General features: G+C 45.3%; 1 pseudogene; it reads left to right on the forward strand.

Annotated features, from left to right (window-relative positions):
* The first annotated feature begins 10876 nt into the window (after positions 1–10876).
* Positions 10877–12354, forward strand: LOC123401497 (annotated as a pseudogene).
* Positions 12355–20106: the final 7752 nt, after the last annotated feature.

A 20106-nucleotide genomic window follows, 5' to 3' on the forward strand; every position in this document is an offset into this window, starting at 1 on the left:
GATTAGTAGATGAGCAATTTTTTGAATATGTAATAAGCACTTGATATCTTCTTCTCCTATATGTTTGCAGGAGCTTACGCCCTTGAAGATCCGGTCTCATGGGGCATCCTCTGTAATGCACTACGATGAGCGGTACACCTCGTACATCGAGATGACGGGACTCCTTCCATTCGTGCAGCTTGTGAGTCGGTCAACTCCCAATCTGAATGCTGCGGCAGTCACATCACTCATTGATCGTTGGAGGCCGGAGACACATAGTTTTCACCTCCGGACCGGAGAGATGACGGTTACTCTTCAAGATGTTTCCATGATCACCGCTCTTCCGATCGAGGGGAAGCCACTATGTATGAGCACTGATTCTGAGGGATGGCGACAACAAATGGAGGCTCTTATTGGTATGTTGCCGCAGGAGCCGGAGGTAGAAGATGGAGGGAAGAAAGATAGAGTCCCTGTCGGCGCCACTTTCACTTGGATTGCCGCCAACTTTGCTCATTGTCCTGAGGACGCAGATGACGAGGTGATCCAGAGGTATGCTCGCGTCTACATGTGGTACGTCATCTCTAGGACTATCTTTGCTGAAGGCACAGGCAAGAATGCTCCATGGATGTGGCTGAAGGCGTTGACTGTTTTCGACAACAAGTTCAGCTGGGGCTCGGCCGCACTGGCTTACTTGTATCGGCAGGTAATAAATTGTTTGTATTAAGTACTCTCTGTTATCTTTTTCTGCTAAACTGATGCATGTTTGTTGTTACTTGTAGTTGGACGATGCTTGTCGCAGGACGACAAAGGACGGTGGAGTTGGTGGTTGTATGCTCCTACTTTCAGTATGGTGCTGGGAATGCCTACCTGTTGGACGCCCTAAAAGCTCACAGTGGAATACCTGGGATGACCACGGCAACCCTGTACGGCAACCTACATGGGCTTACAAGTGGGACTTGGTATCGGAGGTGGCAAGCGAAGTGAACCTATTGTACAAGCAATACATCAACGAGATGGATTCGCTTACCCCCGAGCAGGTAAGATGGTTTCAGAGTTGACTTCCAGCTTCTATGTTGTGAGTAAAATGAATTGTGGTATTCATCTTGTGTTGTAGGTTGAATGGGAGCCATATGGTGTCGGGACAAACTTTGGTGATGCACACACGTTCGAGCTGAATCCACTATGCGTGCAGGAAAGACATCTTTGGCTAATGCGTTGTCCCCTAATATGCAATTGGGCGGTTGAGTTTCATCTCCCGCATCGTGTGATGTGTCAATTTGGGTACTTTCAGCCACACCCGCCGGAGTGGGTGGACACGGACACACAGCTTCACAGGTAACAAAAAATAAGTAGTGATTAGTTTTGTTCTTAGTGTTGAGCGAGCTACTGATGTGTTTTGTTCAAAGCAGGTTGGATAGGAGGAGGCAGCGAAAAATCAAGGATTGGCAGAAGCATCATAAGAGCTATGTCGTTATGTTCGAGCAAAGTGTGCAGGCAACTTCGAGCATACAACGAACCTAGTACTGCCAGCATTGTCCTCTTGCGTTCAGCAACTACTTAAGATGGTTTTAGGCGAGTACTCGTGTCGAGATTTGTCCGCCGGCTTACGAGGAGGAAATATTGGAAGAACCCACTGAGTACAATGCACTTGCCCAAGGTCGTTACAACAAGTTGATTCGCGAAGGGTACCAAACTTCCTTCGCCCCTGTCCTGAACTTTGTGGTAAGTGTGCTCACCTATGAAAATTATGAATTCTAGTGTACCTATTCACTTGCACTTATTTGTTGTCATTGTCTTGTGATCATAGCGCAAAGAGGTCGAGAAATAAGCTGATGAGTCCGAAGATATTCTAGATAACACTGCTGGAGGAAAAAAGGGAGAATCTGCACTTCGTCTATTCATAAAGGTGTTGTGTCATTATTATTATTTTGCCCACGAATGCAACATTATAGGTTACCTAATATATGTCATTTATATTTGAATCTAACAGGAACAGGGCCAGAAGTTACGGCGCCTATCCAACATTTTAGGTTGCCGTGACCCTAAATATGTTTCACCTTCGAGATCCGGTTCATCCGAAAGAAATACTCTTGACGATTCAGCTTCTTCGGGCGCTCGTATGGACGATGGTGACATTACCTCGGCAGCTAATACCCAGAGAAATACTGTAGAGGATGATGTTGACACTCCTGAGGTATGACATAGCCATACAATTTGCACTTTCAACCTTCAGCTTTGAACCTTCAAATTTGAACTTTCAACCTTCATATGTATTAGGCTGCGGACGACATGACGTTGAAGGATTTCCAATGCTCCGCTTACATGTTGAAGCCCAGGAAGGAATTTAAGCGGTACTCACCGGATGATTATGCGAAAGGAAAGAATCCGGTGGCCGGGGGCTCTCGTTTGTCAAGGATGAGAAGCATGGACGATGAGGTGGAGGATGACGATGACGATGAGTCGGATGACCCGGAGCAATTTGTGGTTGCGAGAAGGAAGAAGCTAGTATCCAAGAGGGGACGAGGCCCCAAGATGTGAACCGGAGTGATTTGGAGTTGGTGTTGCACTTGTGTTGTGAACTATTGACTTTTGTTGTCAACTATTTCTAGTTGTGAACCATTTAGTTGTTGTTGCACTTGTTGTGAACCATTGAGTTGTTGGCTATGATGACGATGTCAATAATTGTTGCACTTGATGATTCCTTGGATTTCACATATATGATGATTTCACTTGTTGCACTTGATGCTGTCAGAAATGTTGTGTACATATATGACGATGCTGTTGCACTTGATGCTGTGAAAAATGTTGTATTGCTGTCTAAATTCAGATTCCAGCAGGTTTTCACATGTGTGGCGCCTAAGCCTCGGGCTTTCACATGTGAAAACCTGCTGGAATCTCAAAGCCCACTATTTCCCGCCACCATTCCGTCCTCCGTTCCCGCCAAAATTTCCGCGTCTTCTTTCCCGCCACCTTTGGCTCCTCCGTTCCCGCCAAAATTTCCACGTTTCCTTTCCCGCCACCTTTCCCTCCTTCGTTCCCTCCTAAATTTCCACGTCTTCTTTCCCGCCACCTTTCCCTCCTCCGTTCCCGCCTAAATTTCCACGTTTCCTTTCCCGCCACCTTTCCCTCCTCCGGTCTATAAAAGTTGGCATTGGACTGCCTTCCTTCGTCATCCACCCTAGCTTGATGTAACGCCCCGGACACACCCGCCGGCGGTCGTTACTCCTGGCGGGATCTAGACTGGCCCCACATATCAATACTAGTCTTTTCTGCGCACTTTGTCCTCACTCATGCGCACCCGGGATGAACTTCCCGGTCGGTCACCCATCCTAGAACTACTCCAAGCCAAGCACGCTTAACTTGAGAGTTCTGTTTGAATGGGCTCCCAGAAAAGAAGGAATTCCTTATTGATATGAGTAGTCTATCATCCCTAATAAGCCAGGCTATCACATACACCACCACTCAGAGGAACCGACGTCCTCGTCGGGTCACAGGAGCGTTCCCTCTTGGTACAAACGTCTGTGCATCTAGTCCAGTACATGTACCATGCCGTGTGCCACGACGGGTCACAAACATCATGAACAACATGACTGCGCACCTGTCCGCAAACATCCGTGTAACCGCGAGGGTCGGCTCTGATACCAAACTTGTAACGCCCCGGACACACCCGCCGGCGGTCGTTACTCCTGGCGGGATCTAGACTGGCCACACATATCAATACTAGTCTTTTCTGCGCACTTTGTCCTCACTCATGCGCACCCGGGATGAACTTCCCGGTCGGTCACCCATCCTAGAACTACTCCAAGCCAAGCACGCTTAACTTGAGAGTTCTGTTTGAATGGGCTCCCGGAAAAGAAGGAATTCCTTATTGATATGAGTAGTCTATCATCCCTAATAAGCCAGGCTATCACATAAACCTGGCTCTGATACCAAAACTTGTAACGCCCCGGACACACCCGTCGGCGGTCGTTACTCCTGGCGGGATCTAGACTGGCCCCACATATCAATACTAGTCTTTTCTGCGCACTTTGTCCTCACTCATGCGCACCCGGGATGAACTTCCCGGTCGGTCACCCATCCTAGAACTACTCCAAGCCAACCACGCTTAACTTGAGAGTTCTGTTTGAATGGGCTCCCGGAAAAGAAGGAATTCCTTATTGATATGAGTAGTCTATCATCCCTAATAAGCCAGGCTATCACATACACCACCACTCAGAGGAACCGACGTCCTCGTCGGGTCACATGAGCGTTCCCTCTTGGTACAAACGTCTGTGCATCTAGTCCAGTACATGTACCATGCCGTGTGCCACGACGGGTCACAAACGTCATGAACAACATGACTGCGCACCTGTCCGCAAACATCCGTGTAACCGCGAGGGTCGGCGCTGATACCAAACTTGTAACGCCCCGGACACACCCGCCGGCGGTCGTTACTCCTGGCGGGATCTAGACTGGCCACACATATCAATACTAGTCTTTTCTGCGCACTTTTTCCTCACTCATGCGCACCCGGGATGAACTTCCCGGTCGGTCACCCATCCTAGAACTACTCCAAGCCAACCACGCTTAACTTGAGAGTTCTGTTTGAATGGGCTCCCGGAAAAGAAGGAATTCCTTATTGATATGAGTAGTCTATCATCCCTAATAAGCCAGGCTATCACATACACCACCACTCAGAGGAACCGACGTCCTCGTCGGGTCACAGGAGCGTTCCCTCTTGGTACAAACGTCTGTGCATCTAGTCCAGTACATGTACCATGCCGTGTGCCACGACGGGTCACAAACGTCATGAACAACATGACTGCGCACCTGTCCGCAAACATCCGTGCAACCGCGAGAACCTGGCTCTGATACCAAACTTGTAACGCCCCGGACACACCCGCCGGCGGTCGTTACTCCTGGCGGGATCTAGACTGGCCCCACATATCAATACTAGTCTTTTCTGCGCACTTTGTCCTCACTCATGCGCACCCGGGATGAACTTCCCGGTCGGTCACCCATCCTAGAACTACTCCAAGCCAAGCACACTTAACTTGAGAGTTCTGTTTGAATGGGCTCCCGGAAAAGAAGGAATTCCTTATTGATATGAGTAGTCTATCATCCCTAATAAGCCAAGCTATCACACTTGAGAACACTACCACCGCTTTAGTCAATATGAGTTTGCCTTGCTCGGATCAAAGCATGAGGCCTAAGAAAATGAAGAGTGCGAGTTTACCTCAGGGTGTGGAAGCAGTTCGATGTTGGTGCGGTGATCTCTGCAAGGTGAAGGAGGTGAAGGATTTTTAAGATTGGTTGGGCATGAAGTTTTTCATGTGCGCCAATTATGAATCTGATCCACCCGAATGTATTTCTGCGTACATCAGGCCTCCGGTATGCTCAAGTCATCCAGATTATTGTTTATGTGATATTTTTGTTTACTTGAACCTGATCCTCCTCGTAGTCTCCTCCTCCTCTCTGCATGTACTATCGTTGGATTGACACGGAAATGCCGGACTGGGCGGTGACCGAGATTCGTGAAAGAGGTCGTCGTGCATGGGCTAGCTGGGACTTGGAAGAGCGCCGCGAGAAGGCTGATGCAGAGGAGAAAGCAGCGCAGAAGAAAGAGTGAGAAGAGTACTGTGTGGAGCATAGGGCTTTTCTTGATGAGATGATAAGGAAAAACCAAGAAGAGAAACTACGACTGGAGAAGGTTTACAGACAGCGGGAACAAGCCCGTGAAGCTGAGAGGGAGAGAAAGAGAGAAAGAGCTCGTGCGGCCAAGGCAGCAGAAGAAGCCAGTGATGGAAAAGGAAAACATCCACGTTGGACTCAGTAGATTTCACGAAGTTGTATGAGCAAGTTGCATCTTAATTTCAGCAAGTTGTATCTTAATTTCAGCAAGTTGTATCTTAATTTCAGCATGGATAATGAAACAGAGTCTTGATGAAACAGAGTCTTGATGAAATGAGAAACATAGTCTTGATGAAACAGAGAACAAAGTGAAACTAAGAGAAAAATGAGAACAAATTGAAACTAAGACCAACATAGTGAAACTAAGACCAACTTAGTGAAACTAATACCAACATAGTGAAACTAAGAGAAAAATTAGAACAAAGTGAAACTAAGAGTAGCCAAGTTACTCTGTTTCACATGTGTGGCGCCTAAGCCTTAGGCGCCACACATGTGATGTGTGGCGCCTTAGGCTTAGTCGCCACACATGTGAAATAGACTAAGAGAAAGTGTGAATTTTCGATGCCAGTAGGTTTTCCATTGTGTGGCGCCTAAGCCTTAGGCGCCACACAATTGAAAACCTACTGGCATCCAAAATGCACACTTTCTGTTACTCTATTTCACATGTGTGGCGCCTAAGCCTAAGGCGCCACACATGTGCAACGCCTAAGGCTTAGGCGCCACACATTCTGTCATGCTGAAAACTGCAGCACACAGTGGTGGAGGAGTTCAAATATACATCACAAATATACAACACATAGTAGTGGTGGAGGAGTTCAAATACATACGCTAAAACATACAACATAAAGCGCATGGTAGTGGTGGTGGAGTTCAAACCTACATACGGTTCTTGAAGTAACATACGTCCAAAAGTGCATACATAGTGGAGTTTCATAGTAATAAAGCGCGGAACCGAACAAGGTTCAACAACACATAGAATAGAAGCATCCGGCTCTATTGGGTCGAGCAAGGCCCCTTACCCTTCTTCTTCTTGCTCTCTTCTTCCTCTTCCTCTTCCCTTTTGCGCATTTTTGAAGCCTCTTCCTTAACCCTCTCCGTGAAGCGTTGATGCTCCCGCTCTCTCTTTGTTGCGGCCTCTGCCCACATCTTCTTAAAGTTAGCTTCATATTCTTTTTTACGTTTCTCTAGCGTTTTCCTGTCATTCTACTTTATCCTAGCCTCATATCGCTTATGCTCAAGGAACATTTGCTAGTCCTCATCCATCTTTGCCTTATGCTCCTCATCCTTCTTCTTTCGCGCTTCCGCTGCATCCTCCTCTCTCAACTTCTTTGCAGCCCTCTCCATCAACAGCTGCTCCTCACTGGCTGCATCCTTCTCCTCCCCCCACTCTGCTTTTTCCTTGTTCAGTTGAGAAGTGGCCATACCTACAAAACAGGCATCAAAGCTCATAATTAGTAAAATAACACACAAAGGAGCACCAAAAACAACATGATAAAGATAAGTGAAATAAGTGACATACGGAAATGGTCCTCGTAGGTATCCACGCATACCAATCCTAGTAAGTCCACCACCTATCCCACCACTGCCTCTAGCAGCACCACCACCTATCCCACCCCTCCTCTAGCACCACCACGACCTATCCCACCCCTGCCTCTAGCAGCACCCCTGCCTCTACCACCACCACTTCCTCTAGCACCACGTCCTCTAGTAAGACCAAGTCGGCTAGGAACATGTTGAGTAGGAACTTGTTGGGTCGTGCTTGCTTGACCCGTCCCTTGTTGGCTCGTGCTTCCTTGACCCGTCCTTTGTTGGCTCGTGCTTCCTTGACCCGTCCCTTGTTGGCCTGAACTTGGTTGGCTAGGACTTGGTTGGCTTGACCTAGAATCATTGTTTTTGGACTTCTTCTTTCGCGTCGTACACCTTCTTGTGTTGTGCCATGTTACACCGCAATCTCCACATTGTGATCTCTCAGTAGGCTCTTGGAATTGGTTGTTCCCCATTTCTCTGCCACCACCATGGCCCCATCCATCCATGTCTCCTCTAAAATGCTTTGTCTTTCGTCCTCCCAGTTTCACAACCTTCCACTCTGGGTCGGGCCATAGTTGTACTCCATGATACTCCAGCCATTGTGATTTCATGAAAAACTAGGGTTTCCTCATTTCATATACATCCCACATTTCATGAAAAACTAGGGTTTCTTCAAATTTGCAAAAAAAGAACACAAAAGATTTTCCTTTGGATGAGAATGAGGGGAGAGGTGGGGATTACCTTAGGGGAGTGATTGGACAACAAATGTCCGGTCCAAACCTTCAGATGTGCTGATGTAGAGAAGGATTTGAGGGAGGGGACAGTGGCTTGGAGAGGGGCTCGGGGAGGGGAATGAGGGAGGGGGTGGGGAGGGGGGTTGGCCCGTGGCCAGTTAAGTCCATGTGTGGCGCCTAAGCGTTAGGCGCCACACATTACAATGTGTGACGCCTGAGGCTTAGGCGTCACACTGCCTGGGGGTGGGCCCCTCCCTGCCACGTGGTCGGGGGTGTGGCACCGAACCTCGAGGCGTCACACAGTACAGTGTGGCGCCTAGGTGTCGGGCGCCACACAAAAGGGTCAGGCCGGTGAAATATTTCCCCTGAGGGGTCAATCCCTGAGTTCTTTCGCCCCAGGGGTCATTTTTGTCAATTTTGTCGTTGGAAGTGGGGAGGAGGGGTAGGTGGGGAGCACGCAGCCACCGGTTTGCGGCGGCCCAGCCTGGCGGTGATCTGCGGAAGTATGGATAGGCAAATCTGTTAGGCGGGCTCGACCCTAATAATAATAAGGGGAACGCTAGGCGTCCGTCGGATGATTTTTAAAAATTATCCGTCACCTAGCTAGCCGTCGGATACCGATCTAACACCCCGCATCCCCGCCGCATGGTCAGTAGTTATTTCCTGAAACGACGCTCGAGTTGCGGAAACTTTTGCTTTGTTGCAAGAAATAAACTTTGGATCCGTTAATTCCTGAAACAACGGTCGAGTTTCACAAACAATTTGCTTGTTGCATTTTTTTTTCTTTGTCTTTCTGCAACATAGGTATTTTTACGGAAGAATTTTCTGCAACAATGGTTGAGTTTCAGGAATTTTTGCAACAAAGGTCAAGCTACGGAATTTTTTTCGTCTCTCCCTTCTCCGATCTGACACCGCCGCTGCCCCACCAACCGGCCGCAGCACGCGCCCCGGCCCCCGCCCGCCCGCCACACTCGTGGCAGGGCAGCGCGGCCGCAGCCATGCCCCAGCTCGCCCAAGTAATTCTCCTCCTCGGCGGCCGCAGCCTCCTGACGCTCCACCCCTGCAGGAAATCCATGGCCTCCCCTTCCTCACACGCCGGAGGGGACGCAGCAGGCCGGCGGCGGAGTGGAGGCCCATCCTGTGGCGAGCACGGGAGCGCGTGGGCATATGACGACGACCTGCTGGCTCGTATGAGCAGTGGCGTTGCGTGAGCTTGAGGTGGCCATGGCATGCTGCAGGAGCTGGGGAAGCGTCGCATGATGAAGGCGACGGACGCCCAGTGTTCGATCAGCCGGATGAAAGGAATACTTAGCACGGAGCGCTTCTGTCGTACGTCACGGCCTTTTTACAAAAAAGTCCCTCCGTTTTTGAGGATTCAACCTGCAGTCCCTGATTCAGTGGATATCTGAAAAAACGTTTCAGATTTGCAAGAAAGCCCCTGCATCTGTAAAATTTTCACTCGCGATCCTTTGTTTTATCTAATCCTTTTTCCAGCAGCGACGGAGATTCGGAGGGGCGACGGCGAGTGGCTTCAGCGGATGCCTAACGATGGAGCAGAGAGGAAGCGATGGAGATGGACCACGGGGAAGGCGGCCGGATAAGGCCCTGACCTGGCGATGGACGGTCGCCGGAGCCACGGGTTGGAGGAGATCCGGAGGGGCGGCGGCGACTGGCTTAAGGGGATGCGTCCTTCATCCCACACAACGGCATGCCACCTCGCCACTGACGCCGGGAAGGAGATCGCCAACAAGGTCGGCTTCGTCTACCAGCTCAACATCTCGCCCAAGGTACGTATGGCATCCCCCTCTTCCTCTTTTTCCCCCGTGGAATCCGCCTGAAGCTTGGTGCCCTCGGGGCTTCGATCTGATTACAGAAGATGGGCGTTGACGAGGAGATCTTTGTCGTGGACCTCAAGAAGGGCGCCGTCTCCACAGGTCTCGATTCGTCTCGTGCAGGTTCTGAATTTCGGTTCCTGGGGCCGTTGTTTGCTGAAGAAATTATTTCTTCCTCTGTTGTGGCTTCGGCATGCAGGGAAGTACGAGGGGACTCCGATGACGGGTTGCCTCCTAGGGGCGCGTGCAGGAGCGCCTCGAAGGAATTGGAAACATTGGATACAAAGCCCTTTCTTTCTTTCTTAATGTTATGAGATGAATATTACAACTGTTTTAAATCAAGAATATGATGCATTTGTTTAATAGCGCTTAACTTGCGGTAGAAATAGTTTTTTTCAGTAACATTGTTGTATTAAACTTCCAGTAACATTAATTCAGTTTCTTACCAAGGTAAGAACATTTCTATGTCAATGAGGAGAGAAATAAAGGTGCTGCATGAATTGTCTCTCAAATCCGTAAATGAGTCTCCCGCAACTGTAGTTAGCTTACCCTCATTTTATGTTCATTTTCTTTACAAAATTATTAGTTACTATCCTGACTACTTTTAATATGCTTTGATATTCCACTCTTCTGAATTTTTGTGCACATCCTTGTGGGTGAGGGAGAGAATTCTCCCTCTTCTGAATCTGCGGTCAGGAAGGCGGAGGATGTTGTGAGCAGCATGATGGCCAAGGGTTTTGTGCTCAGCATGCATCTAACTGCTCTGTACAGAAAGTACTTTTTTCAACGACGTGGAAACTTGTTTGTTCAACAGAGCTTATGCAACTTATATCGATATGAAATACACCTGAATAGATGTAATCGTTATTCTTCTCAAACTCAAATGCCAAGTTCTATTTTGGGGCTGCAGCTCTGGAGCGGGTTCATGGATTCCAATTGGGTGATAGCAGAAATGAATGTAAGAAAAAGAAATGGGATGATTTCCAGCAAATATTATCAAAGGCACCAATTTCTTTTAGCTGGAATGTTCTATCTATTTTAGCAGGGACTGCTTCACCTCCAATCTGGAGAAGATTATGGCTATGCTTTTCCTTCCATAGCATCTCAGTTCTTGAGTGTCTTGAGTTCTCGGCCATGGTTGCCACCGGCGATGCCAAGTTGTGCCTGCAGGGACTCATCACCGTCGTCGAGTGCCTGAACGGCATCCGCAAGTAAGGCAGGACAGGTGTTCGTCAAAATGCCGCAGCCGGATATGGACCCATGGTCATGTAATATTAGTTTTTCCATGGACAAAAAATCGATCTCTATGTCATGTTTTTAACAAAAGATTTGTGGATGCTATCATCAATCGTAATATTATCATTTTTTTGCTTATTTGTGGATGCTATTCTTGTTTTCTTGTTGATGTTAACAGCGATATTTCAGTTCTTTTTACCACGTGCGGTACTCTGATAAGTTAATAAATTGTTCTATGCTTGTAATCAAGGTGTTGACAAGGTAATAAATCGCTTCTTTAGACATCATATATTGTTCATACAAATTTGGCGGCTTTGACGATTGATGTAGAGAACTTTCAGTGAAATATCAAGCAAATATTGTTGTAGTAGTTGTAATGCGGATATGTTGAAAAATCTGTAGTAAAATTCATATCCTTATTCAGCATCGAGGGTCACTACTTTATTTGCTCAGTCCACTTACAGAAGCATGATTTATCATTTTCCCTTTTTAGCTTGCCATATAAGGAGTTATGCATAGGACTACATGACCTAAGCAATCAATTATGCTTATCATATCTGTTGAAAGAGAAAGATAACTTAGAATAGAGAAGTGATGTTCATTAGTTTACTTTGAACTTTTTACTCAGTTGCCTTGCGACTTAATGTAATTATTATGACATGCAGATTATTAATCTGGCAACACTAACCGGTGCCTGTGTTGTTGCACTTGGGCCTAGCATTGCTGGTAAGCTCAAACACATATTTTCCTCTCAACCAACTTCAATTTTGTGTGCTTCTAAGATGGAAATAGTGGAGTACTATGAAGTCATGCATACTAATGAACATGTCTCTTCAGGAATCTTCACACCAAGTGATGAACTAGCCCAGGAAGTCACTGTTGCAACTGAGTTATCGGGGGAGAAGTTCTCGAGATTGCCCATGGAGGAAAGCTACTGGGAACAGATGAAGTCTGGTGTGGCTGACATGGTCAACACGGGCGGTCGATAGGGCGGTTCAATCACAGCTGCCATGTTCCTAAAATAGGTATAGCATCTCTCTAGAATGACCAAAGCATCCACATGTATTCGTTGAAAAAGAAGGTCGCATCATACTTGTACTAGGTTGAGTTTTCCTCCGGCAGAGCTGACGAACTCTAATGTGCTTGCATTGCAGTTTGTCGATGAGAAGGTTCAGTGGATGCACATCGACATGGCAGGCCCGGTGTGGAACGACAAGAAGCGTGTCGCGACTGGCTTTGGCGTGTCCATCCTGGTGGAGTGGGTCCTCAAGAACTCATCATCATCCTGAATGAACTCCCCCCTGATTTCCATTGGTCCTGATAACAACGTCAGAGATTCATCGTCTGTACCAGGGAATGAATGGTTTTTATTTGCTTTTGGCTGGCGTACGGAGTGTGGAGCGATAGAATAAGGAAGGGTTTCACGGAGGAAAATAAAGCAGCATGTCGTTAAACACTTCCCTTGTCAGATTAAACGGCGTTTCGTTTCTTCGTTTTCATATTGTGCCCGTGACTGGTGTCTGGTGACTGGTAAACATTTTTGCTATAAATAGTTTAACTTTATTATCGATGTATATTAAAATTAATTATAAAAATGATGCACAATTACATATGACAAGTTGTATCTTTTTTTCACCCGATGCAACGTTCGGGCATTTGTACTAGTATATAATAAAGCAAATATAGCTTTTGTCGTTCGTCATTATATTTACCCCTGAAGTTAGCAAAATTACCCATCAATGCCACGCGTAAGTTATAATATCAATTCGTTTCTTTCTAAAGTCACTAGTGTCCGACATATTTATGTAGTATGTTATCTCGTGAGTAATCATAATTCTGCTTGTAGCCTACTGGTTGGGGCCTCATGCTCCCACTCAGCCAACCTGAGTTTGATACCCATCGCTCCCCCTTTTTATTTCTTTTCTCTTGATTTCATGTGAGCGTAAGATAGAACAGCCTCGCCCAAGCCCAGCCATTTTCTTCTTATTTTATTTGGCAGATTCAAGTATTTTTAAAAATATTCATATCTTTCAAATGCTAACTTGAAATTTAGAAAGTTTTATATGGAAATCACTGAAAAATGTGTACATTCTAGATATGATATTATCTTGCATGATAATCATCTCTAAAATTATTTTTATGTTACACCCTTAATTAGTAGTTTATTTTATATGGAGTGTTTGAAAATTCCTATTCGTTTTACATATCATTACAAATTGATTTTTTTCAATGTAGATATCTAACATGTTTGCAAGCAAATTAAGACTTGGATTACAGTTACAAACACATATATCAACAAAACAAAACTAATGCTCTTATGCACGTGCTATCATTTAGTACTAAAGTGTAATTTGCTATTTTACGCATTATTATTTTTATGGGTAATGCATTGTGTTTTAGGGATCACTAAGGAGGAACACCACAAAGACGTGAATTGATACCGGCAACTAGGTAGACATGTTATTATTTTTACGGGTAATGCATTATTTTTTGGGTATTACTAAGGAGGAACACCACTAAGATGTGAATTAATACCGACAACTAGGTAGATATGTTTGTTGTCTAATAAATTGGACACAACTTTAGTTACTTAAAAAAATCATCCCACCTTTATATTTGTGCACAACATCACGCATCATGTTGTTTCTCGTACTACGTTGTGAAAGAATTCATATGATTTCTTGGTGTCGTTGAGTATGTGTACGGGGGATGATTTATTTTTTCCCGTTGCAACGCACGGGCATGTGTGCTAGTGTTTTATTTAAAAAAAGATTAAAATCAGCCGACTGATTTCGTCGGGCCATAAGCCTCCTCTAATGCGTGACACGTGTCCCGGTGGGGACCTATCGGGGAGCAACTAGTTGACGCGCGCGCCAGGCGCGTGACAAGTGTCACGCGCGGAGCGCACCCGTTTTCCCGTTTCCGTTTCCGGTTTTGGACATTTTTCAAATAACCCCTTGAACCTTTTGCGTTTTTAGTTCAGCCTTGTTCCGTGTTTTCCTTGTTTCCCTTTCCGTTTTTTCCATTATATTTCCGGGATATTGAGATTTTAGGGGAAGTTACGGGTGGGAGCTTCCAACATGATCAAATGTCAACTTTAAGGATAGGATCCAAGCTTTACATATCAAAATTATTTCACGGCACGCCCCATGAATAAATAGAGGCACGGTTCATTAATCTTTAGAGACACGGTTCATCAAAATTTAGAGGCACGGATAATAGAGGCACGCCCCATGAATAAATAGAGGCACGATTCATCAAACCTTAGAGGCACGGTTCATCAAAATTTAGAGGCACGGTTCATCCCTTTTTCGTCGTTCCCCCCTTTTTCGTCGTTCCTCCCTTTTTCGTCGTTCCTGCATGCAGGCAGCGCCTCCGGCGGCGCGACACTAGCTCGCCTTCGGTTCGGTTAGCATTCATATAAATCTTCAAGGGGGGTCCTAGGTCGCAACGCCTTTTTCGTCGTTCCCGTGTGCAGGCGGCGCCTCTGGCGGCGCGACACTAGCTCGTCTTCAGCTCGGTTAGCATTCATATAAATCTTGAAGGGGGGGGGTCCTAGGTCGCAGCACCTTTTTCATCGTTCCTCCCTTATTCGTCGTTCCCGCGTGCAGACGGCGCCTCCGGCGGCGCGACACTAGCTCGCATTCGGCTTGGTTAGCATTCATATAAATCCTGAAGGGGGGGATCCTAGGTTGCAGCGCATTTTTCGTCGTTCCTCCCTTTTTCTTCGTTCCCGCGTGCACACGGCGCCTCCAACGGCGCGACACTAGCTCGCCTTCGGCTCGGTTAGCATTCATATAAATCTTGAAGGGGGGGTCCTAGGTCGCAGCGCATTTTTCGTCGTTCCTCCCTTTTTCGTCGTTCCAGCATGCAGACGGCGCCTCCTGCGGCGCGACACTAGCTCACCTTCGGCTTGGTTAGCATTCATATAAATCTTGAAGGGGGGGTCCTAGGTCGCAGCGCATTTTTCATCGTTCCTCCCTTTGTCGTCGTTCCCGCGTGCAGACAACGCCTTCGGCGGCGCGACATTAGCTCGCCTTCGGCTCGGTTAGCATTCATATAAATCTTGAAGGGGGGGGGGGTCCTAGGTCGCAGCGCATTTTTCGTCGTTCCTCCCTTTTTCGTCGTTCTTGCGTGCAGATGACGCCTCGAGCAGCGCGACACTAGCTCGCCTTCAGCTCGGTTAGCATTCATATAAATTTTGACATCTGTGTCTAGACATCTGTGTTTTTATATCTTTTGTCTAGACAACATGCGTGTGGTGTTCTGTGACACGTTCTTGATTATAGCGTCACGCTTCCTGACGGTTAATAATAAAGCAAAAAAACAAAACGGTTCCTTTTACGAATCTTGATGCAATTTTCAGGACGGTTCCATCGCTTCCCTCGCTCTTCCTAGTCCGTACTACTCCCTTGCTTCTCCTTCCCCGAATTGAAAATCGCAAACACTTCCCCTCTCGCACGCTCTCTCTTCTCCTTCTGCTTCTCAAGCACGCGGAGATCGAAAACTGGCTCTACCTTCGTCGGTAACTGCCGCCGCGCTTCGCCAACCACCCTCCACTGCGACACAAAGCACTTGAAAGGTGCCCCGCGACAAGATCCCATCCCGCCAGCGGCGACCATCCAGGAAGAACTACGGTCGCAAAACAACAGCGGAGATAACAAGGAAGAGCAAGGACAACGGAGGATGGATTCGAGGAGTTCCGCATGCGAAATCCAAGGTAAACATTTTTGCATTTCGTCCCGATGCACCAATTCGCTTTTAGTAGTATCTATTTCCCCCAATTAGGAAACCCTAGCAGTCATCCTAAATCTGTTTTAGAATACTTTGTCTCAATTTATCTAACAATTGTTTACGGATTTCAAATTACGTGACCTGATTTTGAAAATCCGTGCTCCATGTATAGTAATTTGCTGTCAAATCCAAGTAGGTACTTCACCGCATGTTCTTTTACCTGTAGAAATGGCTGGTGCAAAGGACTTTGTACAAGATGACCAAGAGAAAATAGGTAATGTTGTCGACCCAACAGTCAAACAAGGTAACTGTTAACTTACACTAGGAAAATCATGTATAATGTCATTGCATATCTCATGTATAATGTCTTACTGTTTATAGTAAATATTATGTCTTATTGTTTATATTAAATGTTATATTACGAACCTTATCTGTTCGTAATTAAGCAGGGCACGAAGGTCACGAAAACGTCGATATTCAAGCAGTTCTCTCTGAAATTAATGAACAATTTGAAGGTGGACAAAACATGTCCCCTTGCCAAGTAGAAACAACAGATGTTACTAAGCTTGTGAAAAAGACATATAAGGGAAAGAAAAGCAGTGAGGTCTTGGTCATGACTGAAACCTTGAAGCAACAGCCAACGCCTCTAATGGTAATCGCACCACCACATCGTCAAGCAAAACCATCTGCAAACATAAAACAAAACGATGGGAAGAACAAGAAGAAACGACAGCAAGCTGAAGAAGGAGAGGACTCAAAAATCAGAGTTTTAGATGATTCCAGGGCTGGCAGTGGTAGTGGCAACACAGAAAGTGATAACGATTTCAATCCCGCAAACGACAGTGATGCCGGTGAGGACGAGAGTGATCGTGTAAGAGATGATTTCTCTACAAGTATTTGATGCTACTGAAAATAGAACTGTACCTCCTAACAAAGCTTTTGTTTCTGTTTTTTCCACACCAGGGAAATACAAGCCAAAAGGGAAGAAATAAGAGAAGGATAGGTGGAAAAAAATCGCCACTGATGATAGCCAACGAAGCAGATAAAACAGGAACTGACGAAAAATGTCAAGTCATGGCTGGAGCTACGTTTGTACAGGTCAATGAAGCATGGGGAATTCTCAAAGAACGTCACCGAAGAGATGTTAAGACGGCTGGATTTGACAGCATAGATGCTGCAAAATAAAGGGTTCAATCAACATGAACCTCGCAGCATATATCTACAAAAACATGGACACAAACACGATGACGATAAGCTTCGGCGACGGCGATGCAAAGAAGGAAATAAAGATTACCAAGGAAGGCATCCATAAGGTTTTTGGATACCCAAATGGCGAGAAAAAGACAACACCAAGGCCAATGAATTGCAACGAATCAATGAAGGTCCTCCAATCAGAGCTTGGCTTTAGAAATACTGAGTTCACACATTCAGATCTGATTAAGAAACTAAAGTTGCTTGTAGAAATAGATCGAGAAGAAGAAAACAAAAAGGCTGTCAAAATCTTCTTCCTCATATTTTTCAACAAGGTTGTGTGTGGGACAACCTTCCCTTGCTAGAATAGACAAGCAGTGATGGTGAAGGATATGAATTATGAAGATATGGCGCAGATGGATTTCTGCCAGGTCATTGTCGAAACAATTCAGGCTGGAGCTATTGATTGGCAAAAAATGAAAAAGGGTGAGAAAGGAAACAAAGACCACCTCTACGGCTTGGCACAGGGACCAGTAATCATGTACCTCGACTCGTTGCTGTTACCAAACACAAGAGAAATGAATAGGATTGCTAAGAAAATGAATCATAGTTCAACACCTAGAGCGAACTATCTTGACGAGAAGGATCTAAAGAAGATAGCTAAAGAAGACATGAAGAAGGATGGAAAAGGACGTCCAGATGACTATGAATTTGGCAAGATTAAGGTATCTCTGGTGTCTATTAATTCATCGTTACCATGCAAAAAACATCGTTTATTCTAAAAAACTTTGTCTTATCGAATCAATGCAGACATGGAAAGGGATAGGATATTCTTTATGGCTCATGTAAACGCAGGATCACCTTCAACTTCACTGCAAGTGGTACCACGAGAGAGTAGGAGACGTGGCAAGCAAGCTACAAAACTGCTAATAGATGCACCTAAGCTTATGCATGAACGAGCATCCAGCATCAGAACAATAAGCGAACCTGAGATAAGAGCGAGCAAGGAATCTGAAGAAGCTTTCAAAAGGATCAGCAAAATGTTGGAACAAGTGCTTGTGCAAGCAAGACAATTACCGACATTAAGGCAGATTAATTTGGCAGGATGCAGTGATGACGAGGCAAATTACGACGAATTGGCCAGACAAGTACTTGCAGACCAAACGGAGTCACTGATTGCTACTTTCGAACAACACAATGCCTATCAGCGCATGTGTTGCAATAGGAACCTGACACCAATAGCTGAAACAGTAGAAGAGGCACCGATAGCTGAAACAGTAGAAGAGGCACTGATAAGAACGAGAGAAGCAAGAAATGAAGTATAAGATAAACTAGAAGGAACGAAAAGAACAAGAACACAAAAGAAGAGAACTGAAAGCCGAGCCAAAACACATAAGAAGCATTCAGAAGACAAGCGATATGAGGAGCGCAGGCATGACGACGGCAGCAACACTGGGCACGAGCATGCATATAAGACATCAATTGCCATATGTGCAGATACGAGGGAACCCGCAAGGAAAGGCTCATGCTCAGGCATCGTAACAAGTCAAGAAGTAAGTAATAGTTTTGAGCTCGACATGTAATTTTTTTGGAAGCTAACAAACCTGTAATGAAATGTAGGCCCGCTGGACAAGAAACAACAAACAAGTGCAACAGAGTTTGGTTCAAGCAGCGTCAGATCAGAAGATGAAGAGAAACAGCAAGGAGAAACAACTAATGAGGTGACCTTCCATAACCGAATTACCCCCATAGAACATGTCTAAACAAAATGTACTACAAAAACTCACCATGTTTCATACCCTGGTATTACAAGAACAGGAAATACTAGAGCATGATGTGCAAAGCCACACTCAAGATGAAGTTTCTCCTGATACACATCAACAAGTCTCAGAGATGACAGATGATGACAAGCTCAAAACTATTTTTCCTCAGAAAGAAATACCACTGGATGTAGAGTTGATCACGACGACGACCGACGGACAGGTAAAATCAAACGACAATAAAAATCCTATTTCGGAGATTTATCTTGTGATCCGGTTAATTACGATATCATTTTTTATCTCAATGTTATTTGGGAGATTTAACAGGTAAAATCAAGCAACATGAGATCAGAAGATGAAGAGAAATAGCAAGGAGAAACAACTAATGAGGTGACCTTCCATAACCGACTTACCCCCATAGAACATGTCTAAACAAAATGTACTACAAAAACTCAACATGTTTCATACCCTGGTATTACAAGAACAGGAAATACTAGAGCATGTTGTGCAAAGCCACACTCAAGATGAAGTTGCTCCTGATACAGATCAACAAGTCTCAGAGATGACAGTTGATGACAAGCTCAAAACTATTTTTCCTTAGAAAGAAATACCACTGGATGCAGAGTTGATCACGACGACGACCGACGAACAGGTAAAATCAAACGACAATAAAAAACCTATTTGAGAGATTTATCTTGTGATCCGGTTAATTACGATAACATTTTTTATCTCAATGTTATTTGGGGGATTTAACAGGTAAAATCAAGCAGTGACATATCAGAAGATGAAGAGAAACAGCAAGGAGAAACAACTAATGAGGTGACCGTCCATAACCAACTTACCCCATAGAACATGTCTAAACAAAATGTACTACAAAAACTCACCATGTTTCATACCCTGGTATTACAAGAACAGGAAATAGAGAGCATGATGTGCAAAGCCGCTCTCAAGATGAAGTTGCTCCTGATACAGATGTACAAGTCTCAGAGATGACAGATGAGGACAAGATGATCACGGCGACGACCGACGGACAGGTAAAATCAAACGACAATAAAAATCCTATTTGGGAGATTTATCTTGTGTTCCGGTTAATTACGATAACATTTTTTATCTCAATGTTACACAAGAAAAAAAATGCCAGCACTGCTGCAGAAGAACTAGAAAAAACAGAACAGGTGGAAACCAAAAATACGGGGGAGGTTGTCAGTACAACGGAATTAATTGTTGTAAGAGAAGAGCAGGTTTCGGACCAAACACAAATAGTAGGAGATATCCCACAAGCACGAATGACTATGAAGGTAAAGTTAGGACAAGAGTTATAAAAGATTGTATGTTCCAAATGAAGTTTTATTGTTACTTACTTTTTTCCTTCAACAATCACAAAAAATGGTATCTAGTAAAGAAAAACAATTCCTTGTAATTACTATTTAGTTTTATCAGATG

The sequence above is a fragment of the Hordeum vulgare genome, chromosome 1H (genome assembly GCF_904849725.1).
Source record: "Hordeum vulgare subsp. vulgare chromosome 1H, MorexV3_pseudomolecules_assembly, whole genome shotgun sequence".
Taxonomy (NCBI): domain Eukaryota; kingdom Viridiplantae; phylum Streptophyta; class Magnoliopsida; order Poales; family Poaceae; genus Hordeum; species Hordeum vulgare.